The sequence below is a fragment of the Coturnix japonica genome, chromosome 1 (assembly GCF_001577835.2).
Source record: "Coturnix japonica isolate 7356 chromosome 1, Coturnix japonica 2.1, whole genome shotgun sequence".
NCBI classification, from domain to species: domain Eukaryota; kingdom Metazoa; phylum Chordata; class Aves; order Galliformes; family Phasianidae; genus Coturnix; species Coturnix japonica.
In genome coordinates, this window is record NC_029516.1 from 149,238,636 (window position 1) to 149,252,419 (window position 13,784).

Below are 13,784 nucleotides of genomic sequence, written 5' to 3' on the forward strand. Positions count from 1 at the left end.
TTACTTGGATATAGACTTTACCTTCATGTATTCATTCAGTGCATGGGGTCACAGTAGAGTCACATGGCAACTTTTCGGCATCACAGTGGAAATGAAGAAGGCATGTCCACGTGGTGTGGGGTCAGATAGGTTTTTTTAATCTGTTTATTAGGTAAGATAGTCATGTCTAACTGGTGTGTGATTGATACAGCAGGGAACAAATGTGGCTGAACCCTTTAATGGCAGTTTCCTTGCTTATTGCTTTGTGTAGACTTTCCAAATTAGGTCTATATTAGTGCTCACATTACCTAGTTGTGGGTGGCCATATTTGGTTATTTCCTTGAAGGGATGAAAGAATATGATGGTTTTCTGCTGATTTGTTTTTAATATATCACATAATTCCCATTTTGTCACAATTTCCTTGTATTTGGGAGAGATGACAAAATTTGACAGAAAATACTAAATATGGGTGAATTAGAGACCTCTTGACAGATAGTGTGATAACGTCTCTTGACTGGATAAAGCAAAGAAGGACACACGAAGAATCTGTTAGTGTGCCTGTTAGTGGGCATACGCACTTGTATCATTTAACTAATGCTTTAATACAAGAAGCTTGTGTATGAGCAGGAAAGAAAGTAAACTATGAAGGCTGTCATTGTGGGAGGAGAGAATTGGGATAGTGGAGCTATCCCTGATTTTCTGAAGCGGAACCTGTGTGTGATCTGAGTCGTTGCCCAAAAGGAAAATTGGCGCCTATGGTAGGTAGCCACAATATTCCTCCTAATAATTTTGAACTGACAAGCTGTTGTTTTCACGTGATTGCCTTTTCTGATTGCTGAGTTGAAACCAATGCATTGGAGATTGCTAATCTAGTTTCTTTCTTAAAAATTAACTTCCTGTATCTTTATAGGAAGTACGTTTTCATTTTTTGTCGGATTGTGTTGTTGGTCATTTTCTTCCTGATCTCTTTATTCATATCTGATTATTTTGGAAGAAACACTTCTTCTTTTTCTTGTATTCAGTTATGAGAAGGATTGTCCTCGTTGATAAATATTATAAGTAATAATAATAATAATAAAGTCCAAGCTCTAGTTTGGCTTTTGCCCTCTTTTGAGTTTTATGACAAATTAAGAAATTTGACTAATTAACTTTGGCTATTAGTATATCTAGAAAATGCCATAAAATGAGTGAAGTTAATGAGCAGTGCTTGTAAAAGCATAATAATTGTGTGCACAGTTCTCTGACGTCACATGTGCGATAGCATAAATAGGTATCTATGGAAGCAACTAATTATTTCCTTGTCTGTTCACTGGCAAAGCTTATGTTTTACCTACTAAATGATGTTTGGGAGGATGAAGACAGAACAGCAAATGGAAAGATGTAGTCAAGCAAATCATGTAAATACTGTTCAATTTGTTGTCACCAGTTGTAAACTGTGCCAGCTAAGGATTGTCTTTGGAGAATGCTCACGCAGACTGCCATGCAGAACAGCACCTGTTTGGTTCTTTAGTCCTCAACCGGACTGGGTGGAACAGATACTGTTTCTTTGGCAGCATATGCATTTAACTTCATAAATGTTCCATATCTTGAAACTACTTCATTTGTCAGATGCAAAAATGCTCATTGTAAGAGAACAGCGTAGAAATTGATTTATGCTGGTGCAGCTGCTGTCTATCCATAATTTCAGCAACAAGTAGAATAGTTCTTAGCGTGTTTTAATGTTCAGAAGGTGTTCATCTGCACCTTGTTACTAGCCTGAGAATTCCCAGTTAGCTTCCTCCTTACACTGGAAGAGAGAGGGGACTGAGTACATTAGATTCTTGTACAGGACAGTGTCCTTCAGGCCATTACAATTTGAGACTGAGAAACTGAGTCGCTTTCATCTTCAATGGGTACTGTTGCATAAAGAAGCCAAACAAGCAAATAGAAGACATCAGCCAAAACATCTCAAATGTTTACTTTTTATTTCATATTTATACCCAATTTAGCTCTAAAGTGAGCACATACTTCATGTAATTAAGTCTTTTACAGAAATTGTGGCACTTCTCATACTGTACTTCTACAAGCTTTTTCTTTCTTCAGATGCACTGAGATGCAAAAAAAAACAACAACACCCTACAACAACCAAAAACTAGAGCTTCTCAGCGTGTTGCCCAAATAACATTGATTTGCAAACAATTAAAACTTCAACTACATTTAAAATAGGTTGTTTGTATTTTCTCCCATTTTATAAGTTTGTTTTCTTGTTCTGGGCACCAAACAGGAGAGAGGGAATTTTAGGATAGCCTTAATCCAGCCTATCCAGAACGGCTATCCTTCCTTCAGATTGACACTTCCAGCCAACTTGATGTCATCTGCAAACTTAATGAGTGTGTACTCTATCCTTTCATCCAGGTCATAAGTAAAGATATTAAACAGGACCGGTCCCAATACCCAGCACTGGAGGACACTACTTGTGACCAGTCATTTTCTTCTACCAAATGGAAGCCAGCTTCTATTTGTTATGTTCTACTAATCTGGGTATATTATTTAACCACCAAACAACATCACTCTTGGCAGCAAATGGATACTATGGGGCCTGAAATACTTGAGAGAGTGAGCGTGAAGCCTGGTGCTGTGCCACAGAGCAACATCTGCATGTTGCTTACACTCGCAGTTGGCACCTCCATATGCTGATAGTACACAATCAAGGATTTCAGCCTTTGTTGAGTCAGGTGAGGTCTCTTCTACTATTCCTTTTACTAAGCATACAATCTGCAGATGTTTCCAGGACTCCTGTCATCCCTTCAAGCAATCTTGGTAATGAAGGAAATGCATTTTGCTATCGGCCTTTTTCTCGGTGCGGCCAGTTTACGTTCTGCCTTCAATAATTCATAAGCTTGCAGGAGGTGCACCAAAATGACTCCAGCTACCTCCAACTTTTTGGGGCAGAAGGATAACAAAAAATGGTTTCACAGAAACTAAAGCCTGTCAGTTCATTGGTGAAAGCACTTAAATAGAACTTATTAGCTATTCAGGAGGAAGGTTTCGCTAGAGGTACAATGCATTTATGTATAAAAGTGCAGCTCAGCTCCTGAAAACTGCCTACGTAAATAAGCACTTGTCACATTCTATTTTTGTTGATCTCTTTTTTCCTCCTTCTAAACTTGTTTACTATATTGCTGTCATGCTTTTAACTGTGAATTGGCTGGGTCCCAGTTCTAGCAGGGTTAATAACCAGTGAGCTGCACTGGCGCGTTGCTTTGATGAGGCAGACAGTGGTACAGGCATTCACTCAGCACAGAAAGCACATGCTAGTGTCACCCATGCCACAGTCTGACTACAGAGACTTTATTCATCATTTGAAAGAACAGGCTGTGGTCCAGATTTGTGAGTCTGGGAAAAGAAATGTTAATGGCGAATCCAGAAATAAATCCACCAAACGTCTTAAACCCTTAATTTCCATTGGACTTAACAGGAAAGGCACCAGCATGTCCACTGGTGGGTCCAGAACCACGTTGGCTCCATATCATCTATATAATCTAATTTCCAAGTTTCTGGATATCTGTTGGGCACTGTGGTGGTTAGCACTGCCTTTTTCCTTCCTATGTGCAGAGACATAACAGAGTTTCGAGAAATCAGAGGTTAAAACAAAACAAAAAACCCAATGGGCTTAGCTTGAAGCTAAGATGGAGAAGCAGCTGAGGAAGGGTTTCTAGAGCACAGATTGGACTGCAGACATCAGAATGCAAGTTACTCAAATGTTCAGCTCTTTTTATCTATTTTGGATGTGGCTGTTAGCACCTTGGTACTTGTATACAAAGAATACTTGATAGCACAGTCACAAAAGCAATAAACAACCCTACAAAGGCAGAGATCCAAGGTGACTCCTTCAAGTGGAATCTTACTTTGAGCACGATTTCAATGTCACGTATCATAATTGCATCTAATATTAGAGACTGACTTAACGCAACATCAATGACAATATAAAGGCAATCACGAACAGAGAAGATAGTTTAAAATGTTTTGGGGGGATGGAAGGAAGGATTACATTGTAATGAAGACTCCTCAACACTCCAGAAATCTTTTTCCAGCAAGCCAGAGGGATTTTCTTTTTTCTCCTAAGTTTCTGGACACTTTATCCATGCTTCCATTTTGATACAGGAGTCTGCCTGGAATCTGTGAATATGATCCATCTTTGGTATTTTTTCTTCTTCCTCACACTTGTGAATCTATTTGCTGCTGAGCACTGAAGGCGCATATATAAAGCTGGTTAGCAAGTTGATGAGATTACCAATAGCTGAGGATTAAATAGGAAAGGGCTTTTTTACCACCTCCACTTTCCATGCCTAGTAATATGGCTTGGAAGATGTGAACCTAAACTCCTTTGTCTCTACCAGACACTGAGATTAGAATGAAAATAGCATGCCTTTTCCTCAGTGTCTCATAATTCCTATCATATCTTCTGTGGACACTGGCTGTGGTAGCATGACTTGTTATATTAGTTCAAAATAGCAGCTCCTGAGATCCCCCTTGGCTTGTGTGTGGTTCCTTCCTGTGCTAAGGCTTGGGGATGGGGCTGCAATTTCAATGAAACCAAACTGCATGATCTCTGATGTATTTTAATTTAGAGGAGCACACACACATGGGTGCTGGAAATGAGCAGCTTTTAACTATGATACGTGTAAGATCCACAAGTCCAATCGCAATCTGACATCTGTGTGCTTCTGGTCAGTGATTTACCACTGTTTGGCTGGGGTATGATCTCTCTCCTACCTCAAGTCCATCCACCAGAGCAACAGATGCTTTTCTCTTTATGCCTAGCTGAAATCCTGGAGTGACAAAGTCCAGAGTAGTACCTTACAACAGCCATGCTGCAAAGCTAATGAAAAGCAACTGCAGAGGTTAATGTGGCAGCAAAAGGGAGAACTGCAAGGAGGGGTCAGACTTCAAAACACTGAACTTTTCCAGGGCTTTTTCTATTCGTTTAAAGAGCTTCTTCCAAAATCTGGACAAAGAAAGGCCAACCCAGAGGTTCAGACAGTCCCTGACTTCATGGTCTGCAATGAAAGATGGGTTGCTGGAGCTGAAGCTAAGCAAAGCTTTAAAGGTGACCCCACTGCAGTCTCACAATGCCTGGATTTTCAGGAGCTTATACAATGGATGTGAATTCCCTTCTAGTTTCACTGGGCTCCAATTCTAATAATATTTTGAATGTCAGCGGTGATAACTATTACTCCTTTCAGTTCTGAAAGGAAAGAAGGAAGGAAAGGAGGGAGGAAGGACACAAAATAAACTTGAATAAGGTATAAAGCTCTCTTTCTAAGGCGTGCCCCAAGCACTGTAGGGACTTACCCCACTGGGACCTGTCTGACACTTCAGCTTAACACTTGAGAGTTTAAGTGACCCTACAGAATATAAATTAGCTTATGCTACTTCAGTGCTAGGTGCTGAGCAGCCAGTGCTTTGGAAAGGTGACCTGTTTATTTGAGTTGATTTGAAGCTTAGCTGCAAATACTCGGTTTTTTTGGATTGGGAGTGAAGGCAGGGAAGATGTGTTCCATATTGTTGAAGTCTTATTTCAAGAGGCTGTTCAGAAATAATAGCAAGGAAATGGAAGACACACAGTGTGTTATGGTGCCCTTGCTGCCTAGTGAATGCCCCCATAGTAAGGATGCTGAACTCAAAAACAAGTGACAGCCCAACCATATACAGGTCTGCATCCAAAGCAGTGTGGCAAGCCAGTCAAGGGAGATGATCCTGCCTCTCTACTCTTTACTGGTGAGGCCTCACTTGGAGTACTGCATCCTGATGTGGAGTTCTCAGTACAAGGAGAGTCATGGACCTGTTGCAGCATGTCCAGAAGAGGGCCATTAAAATGATTGAGGGGATGGGATACCTTTCCTACAAGGACAGGTTGAGAGAGCTGGAGCTGTTCAGCTTGGAGAAGGCTGCAGGGAGACGTAAGGGTGGCCTTTCAGTATCTACTGTGGGGATAAAAGAAAGAGGAGGACAGAATCTTTAGCAGTGTCTCTTGTGACAGGACGAGGGGAAATGGTTTCAAACTAAAAGAGCAGAGATTTAGATTGAATATAAGGAAGAGGTTTTTTTACAAGTAGGTTGTTGCAGTACTGGCACAGGTTGCCCTGAGAGGTGATGGATGCCGTGTTCCTGAAGACATTCAAGATCAGGATGGATGTGGCTCTAACCACCTGATCAAGCTGTAGGTGTCCCTGTTCATTGTAGGGGAGTTGGACTAGGTGACCTTTAAGGGTCCCTTCCAGCTCAAACAATTCTGTGATTCCATGAATTTACAGTCTTGAAAATGAGTCTTCTGTTACAAGCTGGTCCCAGCAATAGGCCCTAATAAATATGCAAGCCAAGATTTGAAGCCCAATTTAGAAATTGAAAACACAATGACTCAATAGCTCTTAACGATGTCAGCTGCCAGCCCATGTGTTTCCAGACCAAAGAAGAGAAAATCTATATTAAGTGATACTGTGTTCTGGCAGAGACTTCCCAGGGCAGTGGTCATGGCCCCAAGTTGCTAGAGTTCATAAAATGTTTGGACAACACTCTCAGACACAGGATTTGAATTCTGGGTGGTCCTGTGTGGAGCCACGTATTGAGCTCAGTGATCCTTGTGGGTCCCTTCCAACTCGGGATATTCCATGATTCACTTACAGATAGGAGGAAAAAGGCAATGCCATTAAATTACAGTATTGCCTGAAATTCAGAAAAGTGTGAATAAGAAATGCTTTCCATTTTTGGAATGATACAGTGTTTTGTAAAAATACGGATAGGAAATGACTTCACAAAGACAAAAGCACCTTTTCAGTTAAATAACTCTACCACACCTGGAAAAGCTACCACTGATTCACAGGTTCCTCTACTGTATCGATCCAGCAGAGGATGACAGTGATTCTGATTGCAAATGTCTAGTTTCAGTTCAGTAAATAAAAGTAAATGGAAGAATGTGGCTGTTCTGTCAACCTCTGAACCCTCCTTTTGTATCCTTGCTTGCATTTGTGAAAAAGCATCAAACAGGTCTAAATGTTCTTTGCCCGGTAGCCTACAGCTATACTGATACAGCCTGGTAAAAAGCATGCTGCCTTCCTTTTGTTGCTTTATGAAATACCCAGCTTTCATGTTTAGGGTTATTGTTTTGTTTTCTTCCACCAGCAAATTGCTGATGCCTCTGCCTGGCAGGCAGCATTGCCTCAGCCTCAGCGCTGCACTTCTGCCACCACTGCCTAAGGCTGAAGAGGATTCTGAACAGCCTGGAACGGAGGCAGAGCATGGCGAGGCGCTGGGTTTGTGTTAGAGTTCTTCTGTCCTAAGGACTCTGCTTCTCTTTCTTTCATCTCGCATATTGTTTCTAGGCTTAAGAGGGAAGCAAAAATAAGTGTTTGTTTTCTGTTTCTTAAGGGAAATTCTCTCCTTTCAAAAGCAATTGACACAGTGGACCGTGCTTCCACGTGGCGGCATCTCTTCCGTTTTCTTTTGCTCCTCTGTAGAAATGCATAAAAAAAAATCTGTTTCTAGTTAAGCATTGTGGCCACAGCTGCATATACCCGGAAATCCTAATAAACCACTCCAAGTTACAGAAAGTGAAAACCACAGAAATCAGATGAGAATTAAAGCACCTCTTATACTTCACTTCATTTGAACACAGATGATGAAACCCAGCAACCATCACTCTTGACTGTATAAAAACTGTGAGCACTTGAAACAAGAAAAATAGCGCCAAAGTAATCTGCTATAATGCCCTCAAATTCACCGAGTTTTAATAAGAATTAATTTGCTTCATAATGTTGGAAGGAAGGAGGAAAATGAGTTAAAGCTTTCCGCCAGAAACTCCAATCAGCTCTGAAGGGAAGAGGTTGAATGAACACTGCTATTCATAAATTAAAAAATAAATCACAATATCAAAAGAACCTCTTTTTAAGCACTTAAAAGTTTAAAGTTTTTCATCAGTTTTTCCTCCCTGTACAGTGGTTGTTCTTAATGAAAGTTTTCCTAACACAAACTTTGGAAAAATGAACTTTGCAGCCAGGAACAAGTTAAAAGAAATATATATTTTTTTATTATTCATAACAGCATTTGCAAGAATTGTGCAAATATATATCTACTGAGATAGTGGCAACAGAAGAGCTATTGTGATTAAACTCAACTCAAATGTTCTGCAGTAACTACTTGTACAATATGGAGTAAAAAGAAATAGTAGAGAAATAAATAGAAGAAAGGAAATTGGAGTCTGCTTGCAGATGTATTTTGAGAGCTGAAATAGAAACTAATTTGAACACTTGAATTATTCACTGTGAATTACTCACTTATTTCTGTTGAAGACTTGGCCCACAATAATGGCTTAAGATGGAGAACTGATATGCTGTTAGAAAACGTGTGCTGTCATTTGAAGCCTATTCCAATCAGCATGGAAGTTTTTAAAACTTTTCTAAACATCTCAATTATGAGTTCTGTGGCCAGTTGCCTGATGGTAAGAGTGAATTAGGAAACCTTGATGCTTAATCTGTTTGTGAGTACAGTGTAATAAATTATTCAGCAAAATAATTGCAGAATCTAAGAAGGCAAAAGGCGTAAGTCTCTGATGCTGTGATAAGAAAATGCAATCTTCTGCAAGGCCTGTGTCCTACGGATCAATTTTGTTGACCATAATTTAAGAAATCACTGGAAATTACTTCAGTATTACCTTTCTGGCACTGGGCTTTACCAATTGTCCGAATACATTACATTGTACTGAATGTTTTCTCTATCTGCATTTGACCTTTAAGGTGAAGTAACCCCATACACAGTCTTCAATGCAAACGTCTGTAGCTGCTAAGCAATTTTCCAGTGCAGCGGGCCATTGTTGCATCTCGTAGTAATGATACAAATGGTTGATTATGGTTTACAGTGGCAAATAAACCTTTCAGTACTGGTTGTTACCAAAATAAACTGACATTCTGTTAAATGTTAAATAACAAGTCATAAACTGCTGAAAACAACCGCTTTCTTGTGGGTTACTGCCTGAGTAAATTTCAGTAGGAAGTGCAGATCATGAAGTTGTGAGCAGCAGATCAGGCCTAATGAAATTTTATGTCTTTCAGGAAGATGACGGATCTCCAGAATATGATGCAAATTGTAATGTTCATTAAATAAAGAAAAATTAAATTGTCGACTACTTTATGTTGCAAGACTATTATCTCCAGATGCAATATCTTTCCACTTCTCATTGTTTCTTCAGGTGTTAAAAACTCAGTATTGGTATGGGTATGTTTTGCCCATCAAGAAGGCAGAAAGGAGCCTATTTCCACACACAGCATCTGTACAGGAATCTGCACTGGAATAATGACTACTGCTAATCTTGAAAGAAAAAGTACTGTCAAGTGTTCATAACACAGGCACCATCTTCCCAACGGTGAGTGACAGGAGATGTCTTCACCATAGCAACGAGCGTTATCTCCCCAGAATAACATTAACCTCCTCTGTTACCAGTTTTAAATCCTTGAGTATAAACAGCAGTTGCAAGGCATGTGCTTTGATTGCACGTTTTCATCACTTAATATGCACTGAGCATGCATTAGCTGAAGAATGACTGAAAAACGCATGACTGGGAGGGGAAACAATTAAAGGGCTGAGACTGAGACCATTAATAATTCTGACCTGGAAGCATGACCAAGGAGAGGTCTCTTACTCACTAAAATAAGACCTCTCTGCAGCCAAGGTTCACAAATAGGAGCATCCTCAGGTTGATTTTGAAAGTCAGGGAGCGGTGGGAAAAACAAGCAATAAGAATAAAGAAGGTTGTTTCTAAATCCCTCTTTTCCTTCTTTATCCCTCTGCCACTTTTTCTCAGCAAGGGCTGAAACCCAGGAAACTAGAACCAAATTTTTTTTTAGCTATTTTAAATTGCTGCATGATGCATTTTTGTTCGTCACCAAAGCTTTTTTTTTCTTTTCTTTTTTTCTTTTCTTTCTTTCTTTCTTTCTTTCTTTCTTTCTTTCTTTCTTTCTTTCTTTCTTTCTTTCTTTCTTTCTTTCTTTCTTTCTTTCNTCTTTTCTTTCTTTCTTTCTTTCTTTCTTTCTTTCTTTCTTTCTTTCTTTCTTTCTTTCTTTCTTTCTTTCTTTCTTTCTTTCTTTCTTTGTTTCTTTCTTTCTTTCTTTCTTTCTCTCTCTCTCTCTTTCTTTCTCTCTCTCTTTCTTTTTCTTTCGAGTGAAGTTGATGAAATTCCCATCATAATAGCCCTGTAGGATAGGATATGGAGATATCCTCGGAGTGCCATAAAAATGCTATTAAGAATCATTTCATTTTAGCCTCCGGAGTCTCTACACTTATCTATTTTGACTTAAACTCTTTCTTCCATCTCTGCAAGAGAAGAACATGACACAGGAGTTGCACAAAATGAACTCGGATCGGTGAAAACGGATTGTAAATCAAGACATGCTACAGCTAAATCATGTTCTTTCTCTTGATCTCTTATCTGATAACTTTTATCCAAGAGGGTATTGAGGAAGTTAATTGCAGCTGTTAAGATGAATCTGGATGGCCCAGAGCCTTCAGTCTCCTGCTCCTTAAAACATATTCTACAGTTCTTTCAAGACTTCAAGTTAAAAATCATCAATGTGAGTTTTAAGCTCCTCATCCTTTCCTACACAGTTGTTCAGGTAGAGCAGCAAACTGTATCTTCTCATTTGCAGGATTTAGGACTAGGAGGAAAGGAGGTAGATTTCCAAATTCAAAAACTAACTGTAGCTGGCAAAGTAGAGAAAAAGGGAAGAAACGATGTTTTATGTTCAGAGACCGCAGCATGTCTAGGATTAGAAATGGGCTGAAATTTCTGTTGCAAACTTCTAATTACTCTGTGTGGCATGGCTTCTAGCTGTCTTGCAAAGGTTATTTTATGTTTTGGAAAGAAATCTGAGGTTGGTACAGTTATGGCACCCAGAAGCAGTAAAGCCATCTGGATACATGCCTTCCTGGACTTTAAGAAAGTCTCTCATGTTTGACATCATCAGCAATTCCTAGGTGGGGAGTTGTGAATATGTGTTAGCATAGCTTTAGGAATATAAGGAACAGGTATGACTGCAATGATAAAGACTGTGGGAGACTTAGTTACTCTCTGGAAATGTCTATCATAAAACCCTTGGTGACAAAATATTGCAACATACCCTTTGCCAATATGCATTTTAATATTCTCAGGTCACCAGTCATTAAACCAGAGCCTGTTGTTACTTAATTAAAAGACCCACAGGCATCAGCTGACGTGAATGTTTGAAGGAAGACAAAAATTACACTGTTAGAGAAGACTGGGTTATATCACACTCAAAAGGAGTGCTCTTCCTTCTCAGGTAAGGCACATGGTCAGGAAGGACATGGTTAGTGGGTATGGTGGTGATGGGTTGGTGGTTGGGTTGGTGGTTGGACTAGGTGATCTCAGGTCACTTTTTAAATAAATCACCACAAAATTTATATATGAAAACTAACACTTTTATATGTTAGGGATAGTTTTAGCGGTCGCGTTGTTACGGGTCTTGATTTTATTGGGCATGGGGAAGGGGAGATGTTGTATTAGGCGAAGTACGACCCTCGGGATGTAACGTGATAGGCCTTCCCCTGCTGGGTCATGCATATGTATAAAAGATAAGGATGAAACTGGATACCTATATAAGGGACCCTCACATTCCAATAAACGCCATTTTACCGCTGACCATATTGGTGTAACAAGCAGCTGTGACTTGGTCGGGGCCGTCGATACACATTCACAAAGGGACTTGACTTTCCAGGTTACCAGATCGAGGTAACACCAGCCCTAATGATTCTATTAGTCCATGACATTATAGTCTATGCAGTGCACTGAGAATACCAGAGGGCTACTCTTGTGAGCAAAGATGGACATATGGACATAATGGTCCTGAGTGATCCAGAGGCAGATCCTAGAAACTTCCTCCTTGCTACCACAGGCATGAGGAAGCTGAACACAGCAGGTTTCCATCACTCCAGCACTGTCTCCAGCTAGATCCAGGTACAGTCAGAATCAGCTGCAACCTGGAAGAACCTCACCAGCCAGCACCAGCTCACCAGTGGAAAGAGAAGTGGCCTCCAACCTTCATTTTTTCCCCCAACAAACAACCTTGCACCTGCATGGTGTAAATGTGTTTCAAAACAAAAGAAGTGTATTTTGATCTTTTGGTGTGTAGCTCCCTTCCCTTGCAGAAGCACTCAAGCCCAGCTCTTGCATGTCTTTGAGAAGTCCCACAGAATATGTCACATGTCAAGGAAAAAGGTGGACTGTCCTAGGATCTGTTCTTCACTCTGAAGACAGTGTGCTTAAAAGACGGCTGCAACCCTTGAAAGGAGAAACTTAATTTTAAGCACACATTCAGTGAATCGCCATCATGCTGATAGCTTCAGTAGAGGCATCAAAGATGACTGGATACAGCATCCGAAGATGTTGTGAATCTGCTTCAAGACCTGTTGTAGGTGTTAGTAAGGATAACAAGACGGATAACGGCAACAAAGACCCAGGTGACTTTATATTATAATCTATTGGAGTAGTGGATAAGAGCATGGACATCAAGCCAGTGGGTGCATAAGGATCTCAGTAGTACAAGAACACCTTACTGCTACAGGTGGATATGGGTGAACGTACATTCTTACAGCATTTCTGTTATGCAGTACACAGCAAAGGCAAAGAAGTATTTAAAATTACCCCTGGACTGAGTGAAGTAGTTCTTCCATTCCTCATCCTCACACCATGCAGCTATACAGCAAGCACCAGAAGTGGCACAGGGCACAAAAGCTGTGTGTCTATACAGATGTGTCACACCAGTGGGGAGATGCGGTAATTCTGGACAGGGGAAGCACACCCATCGTATCCAAGGAGTCCAAGAACACCTCTCAAGAAGTCATCATTTTTTGTTAGGTGCCACTGTGGTTTGTGTATGTATCTTCACTACGCAGTTAATTTTTTGAACTCAAGTTGTATCTGGCGTAGTTACTGATGAGGCTGAGTATTATGTTCACAGTACTGCTGGTACCCACAGTATTCTGGGGCGAGAACAAGTAATTGTCTGTAATCCAAGATGCTGAGCCCGCAAAACCAGCAATAGGTAGAGTGGGTACGTGCGAAGCCGAGGGGTGATACATATATAAATAAGAAGGATCATGTGAGAGGAAAGAAAAAAAAAAAGAGGAAAAAAATCTTATTCTGAAGAGATTTCTTCTGAAGGAGAAAGAGGTTTATCTAACCATTATTACAGATTTCCTTGTTGTGTTTTCCTTTCTGTTGACTGGCAGAGCAGAGCTTCTCAGCGAAAAGCTAGCCAGAAGAAATGAGCTTTGATGAGAACCATACCCCATGTTTTGTGTGCTCAGTGTCTCTGGAGCTGTTCGAAGACAAAGGTCTGATTAAGGTCAGTAAACAAACGTGTGCTCCTTTTGTTCTGAAAGCACTTAACCACACATTCTATTTTTTTGCAGTGCCACTCTTTTCCATTTTGTACTTAGCACTGCCAGTTTCTTCATACAAAATGATCAGTACTCTGTGTGTATGGGTTTTTTTTTTTATATGCAAGTGCAATCAAGATTAAAAAAGAATGTTTTTAAAGAGTTATATTGTGCTGCACCACTGACAGTAGCAAACAGGAGCTCTCTGGGAGGGAAGCACTTAGATAGCTGTCAACATATGGTTTTGGGCTGCTGTAATCTTCCTACACTTTGAACCAGACAGATACAGGGGGCTCCTAAGCCAGCTACATTTACTTGATATCTGCAAGTAGACAATAAAAAGCATAGGCTGGACTGTGTGTGTTTCCCAGCACATGTAA